This window comes from Solanum lycopersicum, chromosome 5, assembly GCF_036512215.1.
Source record: "Solanum lycopersicum chromosome 5, SLM_r2.1".
NCBI lineage: Eukaryota > Viridiplantae > Streptophyta > Magnoliopsida > Solanales > Solanaceae > Solanum > Solanum lycopersicum.
In genome coordinates this window covers 20,067,151-20,092,006 of record NC_090804.1, presented here as the reverse complement: position 1 = coordinate 20,092,006, position 24,856 = coordinate 20,067,151, and the positions used below count along the sequence as shown (strand labels likewise).

The window sequence follows — 24,856 nt, the reverse complement described above, 5'->3', positions numbered from 1 at the left end:
TAAAGAGTTGACTTTGGTTTGGTGACAAATAGAGATATATGGAGGATTTTTTGGTTTTTTATTGGATTGGATTGTTCGAATTATGATAGGTGATTTATGGGCGCACTACATGAAAGACTTAAGCCTACATGTCTATTGAGAATTTTGAGTTCGATTGATGTCAAAAATACAAGTGAAACATCTGAGAATCAAAATCACCACATTTGAATTCTTAGCCAACTGAACAAAATGTAGTCAACTTAGAAATGGACGTATAAAGATGAGAGACACATTAAACATAAACAAGAAAAAAAGGGAGCAAAAACTCACAAGATATCAAAAGGGGGAAATAAACACATGAATCAGAATGAAACGGACAAATAGAACTGCAAAATATCCAAAAGGCAAAGAAAAAGTTCAAAAGATTGGGAACTATATGACAACATATGAGGATGAACTCCACAAAGAAAAAGAGCATGAGCATCCTAGTATCTCCATTGTCTATTGGAAATTAAAAAGTTAGAAAGCGGTAAAAGGAAACAAAGAGTACAAGAGAGAAAATGTCACTTACTGGGAGTTGCAAACTTTAATACCAGATGAGACACCTCTAATGCACCACCAAAGTAACTATTGCATCCACCAGGTTATATCCCTAAAAAAAGTCAACAAACAAAGCGAGAAGGAAATGGAAGTTGAAATCAATTGAGACGCATCTCTGTGAACATAGAAAGATGGTAAGGATGACAATTCAAATGAAGGTGTTGATAACTCTAATCACAAGGAAAAGAAAAGTGCATTTGAAGAGAGCTCCATGCGACGACATCGTGGAGAAAATAAAGGATCTCAATTAGGAAACTCTAATTCTTAAGGTGTGATAATAAAGATAGGCAAGTTCCTTTACGGACCTGGTCAATTTCTTTTATGTTTGTTTGTTTTGGGTCAAACGATCTCTTTTTAGTTACTTTTGAAATTGAATAAAAGGAGCCCTTCGCTTCGATGTTAGTTTAAGAAAAAAAGGAAAAAAATATACGTGCTGATAGTCAAGATACATGTGAAATATTCGATAATCAAAATCATTATATCTCGATTCTTAGCTCATCGAACAAAATGCAGTCGACCTAGAAACAAACAAAGACGAGAAACGTATAGAGATGAGATACAAGTTCGCATAAGTCAAGAAAAACGATTGCAAAAACTTAGCAAGATATAAAAATCGAAGCTTTCAAATTCAAGATATAACGAGGAGGATATGACCAACTAAGTTTGTGATCTATGTCCTCCACTTTATTGAACTAGAAATATTTGATTGTTGCTTCTTGTTTATTTTTTGCTTTCTTTTTTCTTATTTATTCATATCTTATCTCTCGTCTTTATTCGCTTTCTAGGTTGACTTTATTTTGTTCACTTGACTAAGAATTCAGATATAGCAATCTTGATTATCAAATATTTCACTTTCATTCTTGAGTGCCGACAAATATATATCCCCCCACCTTTTCTTAAATAATAGAGGATCTAAGTGCTCCTTTTATTGAATTTAAAATGTTTATGCAAAAGAGGTCGTCCGATTAAAATGAAAAAAAAATATAAAAGAAATTGGCTCAACTCATGATCAACTTGCCCGCCTCTATTATCAGAATCTAAGTATTAGGGTTTCCTAATTGAGCTCCTTCATTTTCTCCACAATGTCATCGCAGGGAGCTCTCTTCAACTCCACTTTCCTTTTCCTTATGATGTAGGTTATCAACCTTTCATTTTGACCGTAATCTTTATCATTTTTGTCAGCTCATCGAGGTGCGTCTCCATTAATTTTTAGCTAACATTCCCTTCTCGAGTTGTCTGCTGACCTTTTTTTTAGGAATTCAATGTTGTGGATGTAGTGGTTACTTTGGTGGTGTTGATAGAAGTGCCTTGTCTGGTATTTGAGCTTGCAAATCTCTGTAGGTGACATTTTTCTCCCGTGTCCTCTTTTGATACTTTTATCGTTTTCTAACTTGTTTTCTAGATGAAGAGACAATGTATATACCAAGATGATAATTCTCTTCTTTGTGGAGTTCATCCTCATCTGTCATGCTACAATGCCTGGAACTGTCAAAATGGGGTTGGCCTATTAAGTTAGCCCAATCCAACCCTTGAATTAAGTATGGTTGGGCCTAACTTTTTTTGGCCTATTTAGGTTTTTGATCAAACTTCATTTGCCTCGCTAACCTTGTGGGCCCAACGCACAAGGTAGGCAAGCCAATCTTTTGACTTCTTTCTTAACCTTTTGGGGTATTTTGTTGTTGCAGTGCTATATGTTTGTTTCTTTTGTTTCATGTGTTTATTGCACCCTTTTGATTTTCGATCCCAATTTTCTAATTTTTTTAAAGGATGGTTTAGAGTTGGATTTGTTGAAAATATTTGGAATCTATAGAGTTCCGTCAAGAGGTTTGATTTGAGATTTCCTATTCTGGAGTTGATCTTGCCCCATTTTTTTTCTTGATTTTGCTTTGCGATTGATTCTCGGTCTCAATTTAAAAAAAATTCTTGAGGATGCTTTAGTGTTGGATTTTTTTTAAAAAAAATATTTGGGATCTAGAGAGTTTCGTCTAAAGGTTCCATTTGAGATTTCCTATTCTGGAGTAGATCTAGCCCTAATTTTTTTCTTGATTTTTCTTCATACTTAATTTCTCTATTCACATTTTCCTTGCAACTCTTAACCTTTTTTGGGGTATTTTTTTGTTGCAGTTCTATATGTTTGTTTCTTCTAATTGATATGTTTATTTCTCCACGTTGATTCCCGATCTCATTTTTCAAGCTCTTCTTTAGGTTGCTTTAGAATGGATTTGTTAAAAACATTTGGGAATGGAGAGTTTCATTTAAAGGTTCTATTTGAGATTTCCTATTCTAAAGCCAATCTAAAATCTTTCTATTTTTTTTCTTGATACTGGTTAGCAATTAAGTCCTCTATTCTCATTTTTCCGTGCCATCTATGATTCATTTCCGATGATGTTCTCTATGGGATGCTTGGTAAGAGAGCTTTTATTTTCGTTTTATTTTTTTCATTTGAAACTATGTGACCGACATTGAGAATGATATTTTCCTTTCTTTTAACTTTGCATTTAAAAAGACCGATACAATAGAATTAGCATCCTAAGGTGAAAATATTATACATTGCACGTCAACCAATCCTAACAGTGTAAAATTGAAATTAGGACTTGATTTGATCTGCATGTTGGATTGCTTAATTCGTTCTTGCAGTTGCTTCTTATTTCTCTTTCCTTGTAATTATGTAATATCTGTTGTAATGGTGTTTGAATTTTGATTCTTGAGTTCTTGTATGGTTGCTTTTTTCATTTGTATGATTCATATGTATGAACCTATTCAATTAAGAGGTTTTTGAATAATCCAATTCGAGAAAGATTACTCCAAATTTGGTTATGTTATTCTATATGTATCCAAGTTTTTGTTGTTGTTTTTTGTCTTTCATGAATGTGTACTTGTAACCAAAGAAAATAGATTAGTTAAGAGTTTTGTTTATCATGTTCTCCTCCCATGATGAGATTTTTTCATAAAGTATTGTACTCGCTCCATTTTTCAACACAATTTTTCATCTTTGGACCTTTTGGGGTATTTTGTTGTTGCAGTTCGATTTGTCTGTTTCTCTTGTTTCATCTGTTTGCTACAACCTTTTGATTGACAATCCTATTCTAAAGCTTTTCTTTAGTATGTTTTAGAGTTATATATGTTGGAAATATTTGGAATTTTGAGAGTTTCGTCTAGAGGTTCCATTTGAGATTTTTTATTCTGAAGCTAATCTAGTTTCCTTCTGTTTTTTCTTCATTCAGGTTAGCAATTAATTCCTCTACTCACATTTTCCCTAGCTGCTTTGATTCATTGTTAATGTTGTTCTCTCTATGATGTTTGGTAAGTGAGATTTTCTCTTATTTTATTTATCTTTTTGGTCCGAAATTGTTTGATCCAAAATGAGAATGATTTTTTTCTTTCGTTTAATTTTTCACTTAAATATATTAATGTTTGTATAATAGAAGTAGCAACCTAAGGTGAAAATACCGTATTTTGCACATCAACCAACTTTAGTATTATAAAATTGAAATTAACGCTTGATTTGATCTGCATGTTGCATTACTTATTTGTTTTTTTCTAGCTGCTTCTTATTTCTCTTTACTTGTTACTATGCATTATTTGTTGTATTGGTGTCTGCATTTTTTTTTCTTGAATTCTTGTATGGTTGTGTTTTTTATGTAGTTGGGTGCATCATTTGTATGATTTATATCTATTGAACCAACTCAAATAATAGGTTTTTGGCTAAGACAATTCAGAAAGATTACGCTATATTTTCTATTCTATATGAATACAAATTAGTATTGTTTTATGTGTTCCACGAATGTCTACTTGCAATAAAGTTCTGTTAATCATATTTTCCTCCTATCAGGGAATTTGTGCATAATAAGTATTGAACTCCTTCCATTTTCTCCCCAACTTTTCATATCTTGACTTTTGGGGGTATTCTTGTTGCACTTCTATTTGTTCGTTACTTCAGATTCATATTTTTATTGCACTCTTTTGATTCTCGGTCTCATTTTCAAGATTTTCTTTAGGATGCTTTACAGTTAGATCTGCTGAAAAGATTTAGGATTTGGAGAGTTTTGTCTAGACGTTCCATTTGAGATTTCCTATTTTGTAGCTCATTAAGCTATAAAAACTGACTAAGTGTTGAAAGAAGATACTTTATTAATGAACTCAAATGAGTATTAAATAGAAATACAGAGAGAATAAGAAGACTCCTAAACAAACTTATAGCGTAATATAAATAAATAACGACTGCTGCAATATCCAAATAAATTGAACTAACAGTAGCTAACAAGGCTGAGTTGTTCAGTGCCAATACGCCCCCTCAAGTTAGACGATGGGTTATTAAGCCTAACTTGAATATATTTTGCTCGAAAGTAGGTTTAGGTAGTGCATTGGTGAGAGTGTCAACGATTTGATCGGCACCATGGACATGAACAACCTGAACTTTCTTTATTTCTACATTGTTGCGAACAAAGTGAAAATCAATTGCAACATGCTTCACACGACTATGAAAGACAGGATTTTTGCTCAGGAATGTGGCTCCAAGATTGTCACAGTAAATGGTAGGCAACTGATGCAATGGAAAACGCAACTCAGTTAGAAGATTGGTCACCCACAAGGTTTCTGAAAGAGCATTATCCACTGCCCTATACTTAGATTCAGTGGAGGATCGAGAGACAATATTTTGCTTCTTCGAGGACCAACTAATCAGATTGGTACCAAGGAACAGGATATACCCAGATATGGAAACTCTATCAGAGATATCCCCCCAATATGCATTAGAGTATACATGCAGATTGAAGTCCTCAATGGAGGTTACACGGAGGCCCAACTGGATGGTTCCACGCAAGTAACGGAGAACATGTTTCACATCTTTCCAATGAAATTCTGATGGTGCTTTCATAATTTGGGATAACTTATTCACCACATAGGCGATGTCTGATCTAGTAAAAGACAAGTATTGGAGCTTGCCTAAGACTCGACGATAGCGTGCTGCATCAGTCAGGTGAGTGACATCAAACAATGTGAGTAGCTTAGATGCACTCATTGGTGTGTGGACACTTTTTCAATCGCTCATTAGTTCATCATTCAAAATCTCGTTCACATAATTTATTTGGGTGAGAATTAATCCTTCAGAGCTGCATATAAGTTCAACACCCAGAAAGTAGTGAAGATTTCCCAAATCCTTAATAGAAAATTGAGAAGCAAGTGAAGCAATAATCTGATCGGCACTGAAAATGTTGCTGCCAGTAAAAATAATATCATCGACATAGACAAGGACAAACACTGTGTCACCTAGACATTTTCTGACGAGTAGAGAAACATCTGATTTCGACTTAACAAAATCATATGGGCTTGTTTCAATCCATAGATTGCCTTGCGCAGTCAACATATATGAGTTGGTTTTTCATCATTAAGGAATCCTAGAGGTTGTTCCATGAACACCTACTCTTCCAGGTTCCCTGGAAGAAAGCATTGTTAACATCAAGTTGAAGGAGATGCCAATTATTGCGAAGTGCCATAGAGATGATAATTCGGACTATGGTAGGCTTAACAACTGGGATGAAGGTCGCGTGGAAGTCAATACCCGGTCTCTGAGTGAATCCTTTTGCAACTAGTCGTGGTTTATATTTATCAACAGACCCACCAGCTTTCCTTTTCATCCTGAAAAGCCACTAGCAAGAGACAATATTTTTGGTTAGGTCAGGAGGAATAATTTCCTATGTCTGGTTTTTAATTAAAGCATCAAGTTCATGTTTCATTGCATCTCGCCAGTGGGGATTTTTTTGAGCTTGTTTGGCAGTAATAGGTATGATGATGGGGTTTGGTTTGGCCAGGCAATCAACAATTTGTTTGGGTTTAGTGATGTTGTTTTGGGATCGTATGGCAACACATGTAGGGGGAGACAGACAATGAGGCAGCAAAAGAGCAATATCTGACTCATAGATAGGGAAGGCTGGTCGAGGGGCCATGGGTGTTGGTGGAATGGTGTTTCTGAGTTGATAAACAAGGAGGGGACGCGGGTTGCTATGTGTGTTCAGAGGTATGTGGGTTGGTGAACGTGGAGGGAGTTATGTTGGTGTAGTGTGTTGGGCAGTACAGGGAGAAGACAGTTCCTGGAGAGTGGGAATTTTAGAAGTTGAGGGAGATAAAAATTTACCTGGAGACGATGACATTGCAGGAGGTGAAGTTGCTTTCGCCGCTGATTCACTTTTGGTGTAGGATTGAGATCTTGAGTTGTCCTATAACTCTCTTGGGGAAGAAGAAGGTATTGATCGGTAGTCCACAGGTGTGTGCGTGTCTATGTTTAAGGGATGAGGCAGACCAATAACGACAGAAAATGTGGTGGGGTCTGAAGGATTTAAAATTGTGGTATTTTCCTATTCTAGATGAGATGATTTTACGACAATATTAGAGAATAGAGTTTTTAATGGAAAAAACACTCTCAATAAATTGCACAGCTCGGGATAAATAGACCTTAGCAACAATTGGGTCAAAGCACTGGTGACAATGATGAGAAAGTGAAAATCACCTGATTACAACTCCTTACGAATTTTTGATTATTTATGCTATCCATGGCTCAAATCATACTCCAAAAATAAATTAATCGTTCTTGTTGGAGCTTATAGAGCTCTGATACCATATAAAAACTGAATAAGTGCTGAAAGAAGATACTTTATTAATGAACTAAAATGAGTATCAAATAGAATTACAGAGAGAATAAGAAAACTCCTAAACAAACACTAATAACGTAATATAAATAAATAATGACTGTTGCATTATCTTAACTAAACTGAACTAATAGTAGCTAACAAGGCTGAGTCGTTCAGTACCAATATTAGCCTCCTATTTTTTTATTCTGGTTAGCAATTAATTCTTTTATTCATATTTTTCCGTGTCTTTAGCTTTGATTCGTTTCCTTTGTTTATCTCTTTGCGATTCTTTTTAAATAAGATTTCTCTTCTTTTTATTTTAAAACAGTGTGACCCACAATGAGAATGATGTTTTCATTTCCTTTAATTATTCACTTAAAATAATCGATCATTGTACATTAGATATTGGATCCTGAGGTGAAACTACAATACATTGCACATCAACAGTTCCTAATAGTATAAAATTGGAATTAGGTCTTGGATATCATCTGCATATTATTGCTTATTTGGTTCTTGTAGCTGCTACTTATTTCTTTTTTCTTGTCATTATGTATTTTCTCTTATATTGGTGTTTTTGTTTTGGTTCTTGAATTATTATATGGTGCATTATTATGTAGTTGGATGCATCATTTGTATAGTTTATATATATTGAACGAGTTCAATTAAGAGGTTTTTGACTAAGCCAATCCAAGAAGATTACTTCAAATTTGCTTATGTACCATTATCTGTTTTTTCCAAATTTGTGTTGTTTTTTGTCTTCCATGAATGTGTTCGTGCAATCAAAGATACTAGATTAGTTAAAAGTTTTGGTTGTCATGTTCTCTTCTCATCAGGGGATTTGTTCATGATAAGTATTGAACTCCCTCTATTGTTCACCCCTAACTTTTAATCGCTTGCATGATCTGATAATTAAGTAAGCCAATTTAGCTTTTCATAATTAGTCTCCTTCCCTATACTCCTAAATCAAATAAAGTCTATGTATTTACTTCTCCTTCATCTAGAGTTGTATTTTCGAGATGAATAGCATGTCAGATGTCTTCCTTTATAATATGAGTTGTTCTAATATAATTGTTACTCATCCTAATGCATATCTCTTTCACCACTTTAATTATTATCCATGAGACCTTCCGAGTTTCAAGGATGGAATTTCTTAACTGTAACGAGTCAATCTCAATTATCACGTATTGATATTAGTTCTCCTCTATGAATCATATTGCCTTAATATAGTCATAACTTATGTCTGGGTGTTGTGCATTGTAAAATGCTCATTTCGTTTGTCTTATTATTAAATAGCTTGTCATTTATATCCCTCATATAAAATTCTCACGATCTTAGAATTTTCTCTAGTGTACAATCTGTATTAGATTTCACCTAGTCATTATTTAGTTGCCTATAACACACTTGAATCACCTTGGATTTTTGGGGATTAGTCTAAAAAGATTGCATCAAGGTACTCCGTTTGTAGGAAGCATGTTTAAGAGTTTCTCTTTCCACCTTCATAAACATAATGATAGTATGCATGATTTGGTATATTAGTTTCACTTTAGAGTAAATGATATTAGCTAACCTAGTTTTCTCATGTCTATATTTGTTTCTGTATGTGTGTGAGGAGAAGGAAACAACAAACTTAAATTTTATAACTTGGATCTCTTATTAGTTTGTAATCATTTTGTGATTGAAAATATTTGCGTTAAATTATCCAAATTCTATAATTCAGTCACCCTCAATTACCTTCTCAAGGTAACACCCAACCATATCAGAATGCCAACAATAAAAAATAAAATTCATCATTAACCTACACCACAACTAGCCATTTATTCAACCATCCAGACTCCATGTCCGTAGAACTATGCATGCAACCTCCCAACGATCTATATGATATTATTAGTTGGAAGCATTTTTAACTACTTAGTTATGGAAACCTAGTGTATCTAGTCATAAAACAACTATTGAAGAATTTTGTAGGCATCCCTTTGCTCCCCAGGGGAAAGCCTAACGAGCATGGACTGGTAGTCGATTGGTCTTTCCCTTCCTTATATGGAAATTCCTAGCCTCCAGTACCCTTAAATTTAAAGTGGAAATTCCTCTTTGTGTCTTGAATTTGAAAGCTTTGATTTTGATACCTTGTTGAGTTTTTTCGCTTTTTTTTCTCGGTTATGCCTATAATGTCTCTTATCATTATAAGTCCATATCCAGGTTGATTGTGTTTCGTTCAGTTAGCTCAAAATTCAGATATGACAATCTTGATTTTTCAAATGTTTCACCTGTATTCTTGATTGCCAACATGTATATATTTTCCCCCTTTTTCTTGCCATTTTGAGATACTTTTTTGTTGCAATTCTATTATTCTATTTCTTCCAATTAATGTGTTTATTGTACCCTTTGAATTATCGACCACATTTCAAAAATTGTTCTTTAATATTCTTTAGTGTTATATTTGTTCAATGTATTGGGATGTGGAGAGTTTCATCTAGAGGTTTCATTTGAGATTTTCTATTTTGAAGTCGATCTAGCCTCTAAATATTTTTCTTGATATTGATTAGTTGTTAATTCCTCTATTTGCATTTTTTCATGCCTTTAGTTATGATTCGTCCTCCAATTTGTCTTCGTGACGCTTGACAAGTGAGTTTTTCTCATTTTTTCGTTTTTTTTCTTAAACTATGTGGCCTACAATTAAAATAATGACTTCCTTTTTAAAAAAATTCTTCACTTGAAAACATAGATTTTTGTACAATAAAAGTAGCATCCTAAGGTAAAAATGCCACATATTGCACATCAACCAATCCTAAAAGTATAAAATTGAAATTGGTCTTGGATTTGAGCTGCATATTGTGTTGCTTATTAGATTCCTGTAGTGGCTCATGTATTGTCTATCGTATATGGATTTGCATTTTGATTCTTGAGTTCCTGTATGTTTTAGTTTTGTGCATCATTTGTATGATTCATATATATTGAAGTGCTTCAATTAATAGGTTTTTGACTAAGACAATTCAAGAAAGATTACACCAAATTTGTTTATGTAGTATTTATATATATCCAAATTTTTGTTGTTATTTTTTGTCCTCCATGAATGTCTACTTAAAATCAAAGAAACTAGGTTAGTTAAAAGTTTTGTTTATCATGTTCTTCTTGCATCATGGGATTTTATCATTATTAAGGAGTAAATGATGTCCATTTTTCATCCCAACTTCTCATCTCTTGTATAACTTGATTCTTAAGTGAGGAAAATTTAGCTTATCATTATTAATTATTCTCCTTCTATACTCTTAGATCAAAGAAAGACTCTATTTTCTCCTCCTTCACCTAGTATTGTATTCGGAGATGATTAGCCTATCAATTGCCTTCCTTTATTTTATGAGTTATTCTGATATTTTTGTGACACATCCTCGTTAATATCTCATCTACTACTTCAAATATCGGCCAGGAGACCTCCCATTTCCCAAATTTTCAGAATAAAATTTCTTAATAGTAATGAGTCAATCTCAATTATTACCAGTCGATATTAGTTCTCCTCTATATATATCATTGCCTTAGTTTAGTCATAATTTTTGTATGAGCGTTGTGCATTATAATATACTCATTTCTCTTACCTTATTAGCAAATATATTACCATTTATATTCCTCATACGAAATTCCAATGATCCCTGTAAGGGTTTTATCTAGATGTACCATCTGTACTACATTTCACATATTCATTATCTACTGGCCTCCAACACATTTGAATTACCTTTGATTTGGTTATTAAGTCTGAGGAGAATGCACTTAGGTATTTTATTTGTAGGAAGCATGTTTAAGATTTTCTATTTTCGCCTTCATAAGCATGATGACAATATGCATGATTTTTTATGTTAATTTTACTTTAGAGCAAATGATATTAGCTAATCAAGTTTTGTCATGTCTATCTTTGTTTCTGTGTGTGTACTTGGATCTCTTCTTTGTTATATAATCATTCAGTGATTGAAATTTGTTGGCTTAGCTAATTCAATCTCTCTCAATAAATAGTCCATTCTAGAGTAATTGCACAATAATTTGACAAGTAATATTGATTTAAGTATCCAGGACATAAGATTCAAATAATGTCGAACATAAGAAAGAAAGAAAAGTAGCTTAGATTCATCCACACTGACTTTTTTCTTCCGCTGTGCCTTTTTAATTTGAAAAACAAATATTTCGTTCTGGTCACAAGTCTTATTTTGAAGCTATAAAAATTATCAAAATATACCATAAAAAAAACTAGACATAAAATTAATCTAAGTGACAAACAATCATTTCCATAAAAATGTTTATATTATTATCAACTTTAAATGAATCTAAATTAATAGCACAAAAAAATGAAGACAATAGTTTATATGAAGATAACACAAAAAATAAAAAAAAGTAAATATTTTTATGGAGATTGATGGGTTATTCACTAAAAGATATAAGATTGATGATTCTAATTTCGTAATCTTTGAGTTCACCCTCGATTTCTTTTGCAAAATGCATTGTGATACAAGAAGAAAATATTTTTTATACGGCGATTGATATATATGTTGGGACTCAATTAGTCTCAAATTGAGGGTAAATCTCTTTCTAACCAATGTAAGTCATGGCCAAGACTTAAACTTGACACTTCTGGTTAAGGATCAAAGAATAGTAATTCAAGTCAACAACAATCTTTGTTGGTAGAACACAATAAATAAATCCAACATATTACCAAATATTCAAGAGAAAGTACATGAAAACATTATTAGTATCAACAAAAGTTATGGTGGGATGTAAATGATCCATCCATCCTTAACCAGAATTCTCAATTTGAGCCTTGAATATGAAGAAAATCTTGTTAGAAAGTATCCCTCAAAATTCATATTAACCGGGGATTTAATATGATATATTGAAATCGAGTGAAACTAATATTAATTACAGTTTACAATTTATTTCAAGTTCTATTGTAACTCTTTGTATCTGAAATAATGGTAATTTCTATAATAATAAGTTGTCACGTTTAATATTTAATTGAGATGCGTTGATTTTTTACCTTTCAATGTGTGTTAAAAAGAAGTTTTAAAAGAAAATATGAATATGTCATCAAAATATATGGAATTCACATCTTTCTATTGATTTTTATTGAAATTTCATTCCCCAATTTTGATCCAATGCCATTATATTAGTAATTTAAAAACACAAGATTTTCATTTGAATATAGAAAATCATCATCATACACCAAAATGAAAATCGAAAATAAAAATAATCTAATTGACGAACAATAATCTCTGTAAAAAATTGTTATATATTAATAGCACAAAATAAAGAAATATTCCCTACATACTTTACATGTAGAGAACCCAAAACAAAAAAAAATGTAAAAGATTACATCAAGGAGTTGTGGAGTTATTCCCTAAGGGATCGTTTAGTTGAGAACAAGTTATCCCATGATTAATTATCATGGGATTAGTTATCCTGGATAGCTTATCCCACCATATATATGAGATAACTTATCCCATATGTTAGAATCTGTGCGCCCACTATTAGTCAATGGACCAGGTCCCTTGACACACAAATAAGGATATAGCAGAAACTAAATGCAGTTTAACAACAGAGGAGTTTTACGTAAAAACCTCTTTGCTCAAGGGAGTAAAACCATGACCTGTCTTGCATGATTTTCATTTCCGTTTCACTAATATTCACAAGACAAAAAAAGTCGGTTACACAAATGTGAGAAAAAGTTTTTAAGCTCACCAACAAGCAATAACTCTATTGCTTGATGACCCTAAGTAGATGTTACTCTACCCACTAAGCTATCACTCTAGACAACTTAGAATTTTCTAAGCAGCACAAAGGTTACCCACTAAAGTAGAAGCTTCAGGTTAAGGGCCTCCAACGCCTGTAAGTAGAAGCTTCTTTCTCTTTTTGGCAAAGCAAAGGGATATATGGATCCTGCTACCAGTGAAACACTTTGTCAAATTGATCAAACAATTCTAAATGCTGAAAATGAAAGGAGCAAATGTCAGCAAACATTTCATGCTCTTTTAGAGCATGTGCCTGCTTTTTCTCCGGACCTGGTGGAACAACATATTCAACAGCTCCTTAACAATATTCAAACCCTGGAAGAAGAGAAGAGGAGATTTTCCCGAGATAGGGAAGACCTTATTGTTAGGATGGACTTCCACATTAGCGGCGGAAACAACTAAGAGTTAGCCGACTCTTTGGAGTTTAAGAAGGTTTAAATACGTTTCTATAGATGCAAAGTAGTATGTTCTTCTTTTTCTTTGTTTAGTGGAGTTCTACTCCTATGATAAGTGTATGTGTTGTGTTTGCATGTATAAGTGGTAGACTTCAATGCTTCAGTTGCTCACTTTTTTATGTTGTGTTTAGTTGAGTGGATGGTGTATGTGTCTGTAACTTATTATTTGATGTATTTCCATGTAACTGCTATTAATGAAAAAAATCTGTTTTTTTCTAGTTCATTCTCTTTCCCTGTTTTGTGCAGAAAAATTATTGATTTGAATTCTTTTTTAAATCTGGTCTTTCTATTGTAAATTTCTAATATATACAAGCTAAAACTACATCCAAGAGGGTGGAAGTTGTGTGAGTTGTGTGTATATAGTCACTCTCCTATATCCTATAATAGCATAAGCATAGAAGAAAGCTTCGCCTTTTCCGTCATATCTTCAAACCGCCACTGAAGGAGTTGAACATAGTGAAAAGATTCATTTCATTGACAAAATACACTATAAAGCTAGTATATTTATCGCACACCTGATCTTCTTTCTCATGAGGAATGATCACCTTCTAAGAAAAATAGGAGTGAGATTTCCCCAAAGAACGGAATAAATGAGTGAACAAGCATCGAAAGGTGTGTGTTAGTGAAACAAGTAGCTCAGTCCTAGCGGAGAGGACAAAACTTCTAGATGACTTATCGGGATAGACCTTTAGTTTTCTTTCTTGTGACAAGACTTGAATACTATCCATTTTCTCATCGCATCAAAAGGACTATTAGAGAGATGGCGCCAACCCTGTATAATCGAGTGGTGATGGAATGACCAATCAGTTCCCTCGGGCTGGCTTTATCGAAGGGAAGCTTTGTCCTGTCCGCTTGGATTGAGCTATTTGTTTCACTAACGTACACCTTTCGGTACTTGTTCACTCATTTATTCCGTTCTTTGGGGGGGGGGGGGGAATTCTCACTCCTATTTTGTTTAGAAGGTGATAATTACTATAAGAAAGAATACCAAATGTTTGATAACTATACTAGATTTATGCCGTCTTTCATAAAAGAAACGACTCTTTTCACTATGCTTAACTTCTTCAGTGTCGATTTTAATGATATGATAGCAATGCATGAAAGCTTTCTTCCATGCTTATGTTATTATAAGATATAGGAGAGTGCCTATTAACATACAACTTCCACCTTCTTGGATGAAGTTTGAGCTTGTATATGTGATAAATTTACAAGAAAAAAAATGAGATTTCAAAAAAGAATTCAAAGAATTAATTTTTCTGCACAAAAAAAGGAAAGAGAATAAACTAGAATAAAATGGATTTTTTAAATTAATATCAATTACATGGAAATACATCAAATAAGAAGCTTACACACATGTACACAAGCAACACAACTAAACACAAAATTACACAGCGAGCAACAAAAGCAATGAAGAGTACGAGTGATACATGCAAACACAACACAAACACTCAGCATAGGAGTAGATCTCCACTAAACAAAGAGAAAGAATAAACACACTACTTTGAATCTATACACACTTATTTAAACCTTCTTAAAATCCAAAGAGTCGATGGACTCTTAGTTGTTTCCGCCACATTGTGAAAGGCCATCCTAGCAATAAGGTCTTCCCTGTCTCGGGAAAAGGGTCCTCCCCTCTTCTTCCAAGGTTTAAATTTGGTCAAGGAGCTTTTGAATGCGTTGTTCCATCAGCTCCGGAAAAGCAGTAGACACATTCTCTATAAAGGCATGAAGTTTTTGTTAACGTTCGCACCTTTCATTTTCAACATTTAGCATTCTTTGATAATTTGAGAGTCTTTCAGTGGTAGCTAGATCCACATCTCCCTTTGTTTAACCAAATAGAGAAGAAGCTTCTATTTATAGGCGTTGGAGACCCTTAAAACTTTGTTGTTATTATTAAGATAGGTTATCTTGGTTCTATAACATGGTCAAACCTTGGTTTTCATGAATATGGAACCCCATCCACTAGATTTAAGTGCACTGAAAAATTGTCCTTTCCTTGTACGCAAGGCCCTCTATATTTTGAATCACTCCTTAATGAATATGATACAATAATATAGAGCACATCAGATAAGAGAGTACCCCCTTTATTATAAGACAACCCCCTCCCCCCCTCCAAATCCTTTCTTAATAGATGGAGAAATCGTCAACAATGTGATCTGTCCTTATTTATGTACCCACTTTCACTAGCCTAATGCCCTACCTACTTGTCTTAAACTGGATTTTTTGTACCCAGCTACATTATCTAAGTCCCCTCAGCCAATCGTCACTCGACAACTCAAAGATGACCAGTACAAGCCACATGCTTTCCTACCCGTCTTTCACCGACCTATTTGTACCCAACTACAATCTCTTCCCTTAAAAAATAAAAAAAAGGCCCTCTACCAATCCTCAATCGACAAAAACTTTGTTCTAGAGAATAAATTCTCTGCCCCTATCACTTGATTGATCTGATCACACACTTGCTCTACCCTACTTTTGACAGAAGAATAAGAGCCTAAGTTCTTCCTAGTAGTATACTACAATAGCTCTATATCTTTTAGAAAATGAGTTTGATAAAGAAATTATCTAGAATCCTTAAAATTAACATAGTGTATCATCCATCCTTTAGAGAGAAGTAAGAATCCTTAAAAATGAAAATTATATTTAATCTATCATTTAGAGAGAGTATTTTGTATATGTAGTAGTGTATATTCTTTTACAGCCTTACCTACTCGTCTTAAACTGTTTTTTTTTTGTACGCAGCTACATGATCTAAATCCCTTCAGCCAATCATCACTTGACTACTCAAAGATGACCAGTACAACCCATATGATTTCCTACCCGTTTTTGACCGACCTATTTGTACCCAACTACAATCTCTTCCCTTATAAAAGAAAAAAGGCCCTCTACCAATCCTCAAACGACAACAACTTTGTCCTAGCGAATAAAATTCTCTGCCCCTATCGCTTGATTGATCTGATCAGACACTTGCTCTTCCCTACTTTTGACAGAAGAATAAGAGCCTAAGTTCTCACCAGTAGTATACTACAATATCTCTACATCTTTTAGAAAATGAGTTTGATAAAGAAATTCTCTAAGAATCTTTAAAATGAACATAGTGTATCATCCATCCTTTAGAGAGAAGTAAGAATCCTTAAAAAATGAAAATTATATTTAATCTATTATTTAGAGAGAGTATTTTGTATATGTAGTAGTGTATATTGTTTTACGGTTGGAGGGGTAGGTGGTTTAGGAATCATGTTAGAGTGCGGGAGATCTAGCGGATCTTGGTATGATGTTGTAGAAGATTTAGATAATAGTATTATTTATCATAGTATATGATACATACCATATAGAATAAATACCTAGAACAATATATTATCATATACTATAAATTACCTAATAACTCATATCATGTGATACTCAAAATATAAAATTAATACCTAACAATAAATATTATCATATACTTGATCTAAGGTTCATAATTAGTCTTAGTGGTAGCAGCTTCCAAGCATAGTATGTTAACCATATATCCTTAATGCCCTTATCACTTGTTCTGCTACTTTTATCTTTCTTAGCGAGGAACCTTTTTTAACTGTTCCTTCTCATCCTTTGTCTGACCTTTCGTAGGTAACTCTATCAAATTTACTCTCTTTCTTCTCGTTCGTATCGTATACTTTTCCTTGTTCAAAGCGTATCCGCACTGATGAAGTGGAATATAAATACCCAATATCATATGATTCTTACTATGAAAAGAGTTTAAACCTAAAAAATCATATTTATCATATACTTTAAAATACCTAATAACACATTATGATTGCCTGCAATAAAAGAGAATGTATTATAGTAATAACATGATATATACTATAATACATAATTTCATTTATCATTTTATGTGTTAATACGGATCATACCATATATCATACACCTAGTTAAATTAAAATGATAAATTCAAAGTATATGATCTATACACACATTATAATAATTTTCTTGTGTAGGGTGATTAGTTAAACACCCTTCTCAAAGAACCGTAGGTGACACTCTCGTGTCATACGACTTAGTCCCGAAATCAAGACCTTAACCTTTCCTTTGACCATTGGGTCATCGAACCATAATATTTCCTAGGAGGTTATGGGCGCCCCTGCCATTCCTTTCGAAGTTGCACCTCTGTACCTCCAGAACCACGTAAGTTTTAGAAATCCATTTGGACTACCCGAAAGTAGGGTCTATGGTGTCTCTCTGTTTTAAGACTTTGGAGGATTTCCTCCATCCTCCCCCCCCCCCCCCCCTTCCCCGCCCGCGTGTCTCTCCTCCAAAATTTCTGTGAGGCGCTTGACTTGAAAATACCCCTGGAGCATGTGTGTGGAATTCCCGGTGAATCTCTTTAATCACCGCGACAACGTCCTTGTAATTTTGAAGAAGCCACTCCCAATTTTTCCAGAGACATATGTGCATCAGTTATGCTCTTGTATAGGAGGCTCGTGAATGGGGGGTTGTTGTGGCTGGGGAGGTGCTGCTTACCGAATGTATCATATAATAGAGGATTTCTGAGCCTTAAGGCAGATACCCAACCACTCTTAGATGACTTTAAAGAAGAGGTTGGAGGTTAGATCCTTAATTTCAAATGGTATTTATCCAACGTCGTGAAAATGTCACCTTTCAAGAGTAGAAGGAACTGGAATAAGCAATCTTATATAAGTTCATTTCTGATTCACTTCCTCCCATTTGTTCCGAGTCGCCAAGGGGCAGAAGCCTTTTTCTGATTTCTTTGCAAGCATTATAGAAGATTAGATAGCTAATTCAATTCATCTTACCACGGTCACATCACTTCCTTCCAGCGGGTGAGACAAGAGTTCATGTGCCAAGCCTAAGAAGCTTAGACTTCTACCTCCCTTCGACAATCATTATTCCCCTAATCACTAATTCTCTAGCACCGTCGTCTTCCTAGGCTAAAAGTCCTTACTCCTCCTACACTTAAATCGATGGAACTTTCGATCTATCCTAAAAGAATTGACTTACCTTCTATCTTTCATTAGAACTTATCTTCTTTACAGAGATTTTCCCTTCTAGTAGCAATTCTGAAGCGGAAATAGGGGAGATATCAATCTCATTGTGGGCCACAATTTCAAACAAAAAGATAAAAAGAAGGAGAATCTCACTTACCATGTGACCACTAGGTTTGGGGGTCATTTTAGAATACCTAAATTTTCTACTCTATTACTATTATTATTTTACTTTCCACATTTCTTTATTATTGTTAGGTTTTAGGTTGACTTGTCTTTGTAGAATAGACCGGTGCCATCACTTCAATTTTGAAAAATTTAACATTTGTGTTCTCTACAAAAGAAAAGGTATCCTTATGTATATTATTTTTGTATATTAATTTAGATTCATTTATTTTTAATAATGATAAATATATTTTTGAAGGAATGATTGTTTGCAATTTAGATTAACTTTTTTACCATCTTTCTTTGTGGTATATGATGATGATTTTTGTAGATCCAAATAAAGTCTTCTGTTCTTATTTTTTAACCTATAAATGCTATAGTATTGAATCAAAATCAGGATAAGTGATAGAACCAAAATATTCAATACAAAGAAGCAAATTCTATTTATTCTGATGACATATATTTAAATAAAAAAAACATATCTCATGAAATATGAAACATGATAACTCGTTATTATAGAAATTATTGTTCTTCGTAATAAAGGAGATCCAATGAAATTCAGAATAAATTGAATGTTGAAATTATTTTTTTGTTCATTTTTCATTATACCATATTTAATCTCTGACTAATCCTAATTTAGAGGGACACACTCTAACAATATTTTTCATATCCAAGGCTCAAACTCGAGACCTCTGATTAAGGGTGGATGAATCATATAGTCCCTCCACAATTGTTGTTTGCACTAATAATTAACACTCTCTTGTATATCCTGCAATATGTTTGAATAAGTTTTTTTGAGTACTACCAACAACATTGCACTAGAGAAAGAAATTAATATTACTTCATCCTTGACCAGAAGTGTCAAGGTATGAGTTATCTATTTTAGAAGATATTTGCCCTCAATTTGGAACTTCCATTATCCGAATTTAATTGTGTCACAATAAGAATATTAGAAACCAAGTAAAAAAATATATACTTCCCTCTTGTACTTATGAAAATTGTATATTAGCAAAAAATTATATTGAGTATAAGATTAAAGATTATGAGATTAGTCTCATCAGATCTCCATCTTTTTGTGAATAACCAAAAATTTTCTTAATGAAAATTTTAAATTTTATTTGTTTATTGTTCTCTACACATAAAGTATTGATTTTATATTTATTTTATTTCTTTTATGTGCTATTAATTTATATTTATTTAGTATTTTATTACAATAATGTTTTATCTGAAGGTGATGATTGATTTTATATTCTCATGCTATATTTTTATATTCTTATAAAGTTTCTTTTAAAACATATTGAAAGGTAAAATATAACACATCTCAATGAAATATTAAATATGATAACTTATTATAATTATTATAAAAATTATCATTCTTCAAGATAAATGAGTTCTAATGGAACTTCAAATAAATTATAAATTGTACTTAATATCACTTTCACTTTATTTCAATATATTATATTGAATTCCAAGTTAATTTGGATCCTGAGTAACAATTTCTAAAAAAATTTACTTGATATATAAGGCTCAAACCCGAGACCGCTAGTTAAGGATGGATAACCCATATACATCCCACCATAATTCTTGTTGGTACGTATAATGACTTAATTTCCTTTCTCTATAATATTTTACAATATGTTGGATTTGTTTATTTTGTTTTACCAAAAAGGATTATGGTTGAGTAGAAGTTAGTATTTCTTTATTCGTGACCAGAAGTGTCGGACTTGAGTTTTGAGCATAGTTTCGTTCGAGATGTTTACCCTCAACTTGGGACTTTTGATTATCCGAATTTAATTGGATCCCAATAAAAGTATCCGACATCAATAAAAAAGTATTTTCTTCTTGTACTTATGAAAATAAGTTATTTTGAAGGAGAAAAAATTGAGGGTAATCTAAAGAATTGTGGTATTAGATTCATCAGTCCTATATCTTTCATGAATAATCACTCAATCTCATAAATAAAATATTTACTTTTATTGTTTTTTACTCTCTGAAAATAAATTATTGTCTTCACATTTTTTTTAAATGTTCTATTAATTCAAATTCAATTAATGTTGATGATAAATTTTGTTATGAAAATGATTAATTGTCAGTTAGATTAATTTTATGCCTAGATTTGCTTATGGTATATGATGATGATGATTTTATAGCTTCAAATAAAATCTCATGATCTTATCTTTGAGAGGCTAGCAAAAAGGACAAATATATTCGAACTTCATAAATGACATGTGAATATCCTCTGTTATATTTTAAGGTTGTATATATCCTTACCATCATTCTTGTGCATATCCTTGAAGCTAACAGATGGACATGTGGCTTCATCTAAATGATTTTCCCAATTTTATTTCTTTATTTTTTTAACCCAAAAATTAAAAAATCCATCCGACCCACAACCAAAATGGATGATGTTAAAATCCACTCTTCATTATATTCAAAAAAACATCCCTTTATTGTTCTCAACCCACATAACCATGGAATCAAGAACTCATCATTGAAGAAAGAAGAAGACTTGTTCACTAAAACTACACTCTTGCTGACAAAAAAAAATCATCTTCATTTAGCGTAGGAATCTAGGTTATTGGAAAATCCCTTTCAACAATAACAAATCGATTTGAGCGTGTAATTTTCAATGATTGTTGACCCACTTTAAAAGATTGAAGCTTTGTCTATCAATAGCAATAATATTTTCTCAACCCCTTTCATTAACAATAAATCAATTTGAATTTGAAATTTTCAATTCAATTGTAGACCCATTTTAAGCCTGATGTTTTATCCATTAATGGCGATATTGTTTCCAACTCCTTTCAGCAATAATAAATTGACTTGAACTAAAAAGGGAATTTAATTGATTTCTTGATTTCCATTGAGATGATATGCTTTTGGATTTTTGTTTGAGAGATTTGGAGAATAGTGCTAATAAAAATAAATTGAATAACATTTTTCCTTTAGTTTAATTTTTAATGGAGATGAAAGACGTCTTTTATATTTTCTATTTTTAATGTCATGGTACTTTAATTTGCTTCATAAATAAATAATAGATAAATTATAAATATACGTCGAACTTCATTATACTTTTGGGTATATTTGTCATTTTCCCTAAAATATATCACCCTACCCTAATTTCATTTATCTGACGCCCCACTACCTCCATCTGGCCGGCGATCGGTCAGTGAGCCACCGCATCTCTTTGTCACTTCTCTCCGGTGGAAGATCCAAGCATGGAACTTCATTAGAAGACAAAACCTAAAATGAGAAATCCAGAACGACTTACCGGTGATTTCTTTCCTAATACACTGATTACTTTTGTGAATTTTTATTATTTTCATTTTTAAAGCTTTATTAGCGGTTGTAATCCATGTCTATCATTATTGTTTGAGCCACATTTGAATAGGCTGTGTATAATCTATTAATACTTTATGATTAAGAAGTTGTTAAAGATGATTTTAATTTTTACTGTTGATGCTTCAGGGTTGTTTCAAATTGAGATGTACTCACACTTTAATCATGTTCCATAAAATATTGTTCAACTTGTTTTGGTTGTAATAAGAATTAATAATCATGTTTACTCCGTAATGTGATTTTGCTTGTCTACTTTCATCATATCTACAATTTCTCTATTAATAATTTATGATTAACAAGTTGCTACAACTAAATTTAATTTTTACTGTTGATGCATCGGAGTTGTTTCAAATCGAGATATACTCGCACATTAATCATGTTTACTCCGTTATGTGATTTAATTGTCAACTTCCATCATATCTACAATTTCTCAATAATTAACTTGATCATTGAGAATTCCTCTCCCTTCAAATTTGATTCGCAACAGTCATATGTCTAAATTGGGCAATTAGAGATATTTCTACTTGTCTGATTGATATTGCTAATTCGAATTAAGGTATTTTCATCTTCCTTAGCCGGTCAAGATATGGTTAGTAGCATACTTTATTTGACGAAAGGATTATGGAAATATGCTTCTGATCGAGAGGAACGTTTTCTTTCCATTGGCTGATCAGCCTTCTTTACTATATAATACGAAATTTTTCTCATGCTCCTGATTCTCCATTACAATTAACTAGAACCTCTTCATCGGAGTACACTTCTCTTCTTGGATACACTGATAAACCGAATCATCTTTTCTCTGTTCTCTTGTTCTTTGTCGATGGTTGTGTACCAATATTGTCTATTGATGCTCGGATCTTGTTGTTTTTTCTGGATTGTTACTTCCTAACAGGTTAGTTTCTATCCAAGTACTCTTCATGCTTAATGTGGTAGTTGTATTGCTCATTCTCTTGTCGCATCAAATGTGTGTTTTGGAAACTCAAATGTTTAAGCATTCCGGGAGAAGCAAACAGGTATGTCCTTTTATATTTAATGTACTTTGATAAGTTTTCAGAAACTTTGTGCATTAGAATACATGTTCTTAGGATTTACTCATAATTTAATTTCAAAGCTTGTTGCTCTTTTTCTTGTTTGTTTGAAATCATGATTATCATAATATACCTTTGGGGTTCACTTCTCAGTTTACTTACCAAATAATTGTTAAATGTGGTAGCTAAGAGTATTTCTTACTGTTCCAGAAAATATGTTATGCTCTATTTTCCAAGATTGGTGTGAAATCTGTACTTCACATTTTGTGGTTCTTAACAAGGCCATTATTGAAGTGGGCTTATTAGTGCTTCCCTCTCTATGCTATTGTGTGTGCTTGTGGGTGTACAATTCTTTTGTGTGAACAGGGCATTAGTTCGATATCGGGGGCATTGAAGAGTTGTCTGGGACTTGGGAGTTTTCAAGGATCGTCTATAGTCAAGCCTACTCGTCTCGAATTCATTGTCTTTTCTATTTCACTTTTGGGTTTGTAATAACTTATGAACTACATTTCTTGTAATATTAAGAATAAGTGCTTCTCTCATTTGGGTTGGGGAACATTATGTGCTACATGTTTCTATTTTCAAATTTTTAAGTTCAATTGTTGGGGAAACATTATGTGCTACATGTTTCTCTTTTCAATTTTTTATGTTCAATTGTTAAATAGTTTTCAAATTTCTTATAAAAGCTATAGTCCAACTCTTTTTTAAGTACTTGAATTGGACATGTTGCTTTTGATTTGATATATGGTAAATTACTATTTTCTAACCTAGTTGTGGGAAAGTAAAAGGAATTGAGAGGTTTAATTCCAAATTTTTAACCAAGCTGATGTAACCTTTGGAATTTTGCTTACTAAAGATTTTTCTAAGTATATTTATGTGTTTGTATTTAAATCGAATCTTTCAACTATCCTTTAAATACTATTATTGTGTTCTAAGATCGATCTCAAATAAAAAATATTTCTAAGGTGGACCGTGCAAGAGTGTTAATAATAATATCGTGATATTATTCCTATAAAGAAACAAACATTTGAAGACTCCTTATAATCTCTTGTGGATTGGTTTAAAATTTTAGTATTTTTTAAGCTTACAAATCATTTTCCTTTATAATTATGATTCATCTTTGTTTAGGGTAGATTTATTAACAATTTCACCTATACAATTTTTCATATCTTTGGTGTTAGTTTTATCTGCTCACTTATTTATTTTCTAAACTAATTATTGCCTGTTATGAATATTTATTTTTTTAAAAAATATTAGCCTCACATGATTAATTTATTTAATAATAAATAGTTATCATTTTAATGTTTTTGTTAATTAATAATCATTTATCTTTGTTAAGTTTAGGCTTTTTCCTATTTTATCACATAGTTTACTTTAATTAACTAATTGATGCCCCTTTTGGTTGTCATTATTTGTACTTATCGCTTAAATAATAAACATGTCAATTTATATTCAATTATTTAATCACCTAGTTTTTTATTAATTTAGATAATAATGGATTCTTGCTTAATATGTTTACTAGTTTTATGTTTTAAACTATTTGACCAGTTCAACCAACCACCCATCCTTTTGCTTTTGCAACTAATATAACCGCCTCTCATTATTACTTTGTGTCCACGTGGGCCTCTCCTTAGAGTTCTTACGAAGACTCTGGTGGTGCATGTGTATGTTAGGCACCCATAAGCGCCAAAGATTGGTGATATTGTCATGATAAGTGTGGAAAGTCGATACCGTACTCGATGATCGAAGGATCTATCATCTGCATTAATTTTCCATGGTTAGTAGGGGGAACTTTAATGTAATTGTGTAGTCATTCTTAGCTTAGTAAATTAATAGCCTTTTTTCTTATCATATATCACCACATAATTTATAAAATTCGGTTGGGATCCACTTTTATGGACCTTGAAAGGTGTC

The 24,856-nt window shown here is 32.6% G+C and overlaps 1 long non-coding RNA gene across 1 annotated transcript; it reads left to right on the top strand.

Moving 5' to 3' along the window:
• Nucleotides 1-1,933: 1,933 nt before the first annotated feature.
• Nucleotides 1,934-23,492, top strand: LOC138348534 (uncharacterized). The gene is made up of 3 exons (XR_011221206.1): nt 1,934-3,882; nt 22,807-22,927; nt 23,309-23,492. It is a non-coding gene; the product is annotated as an uncharacterized lncRNA (long non-coding RNA).
• Nucleotides 23,493-24,856: the final 1,364 nt, after the last annotated feature.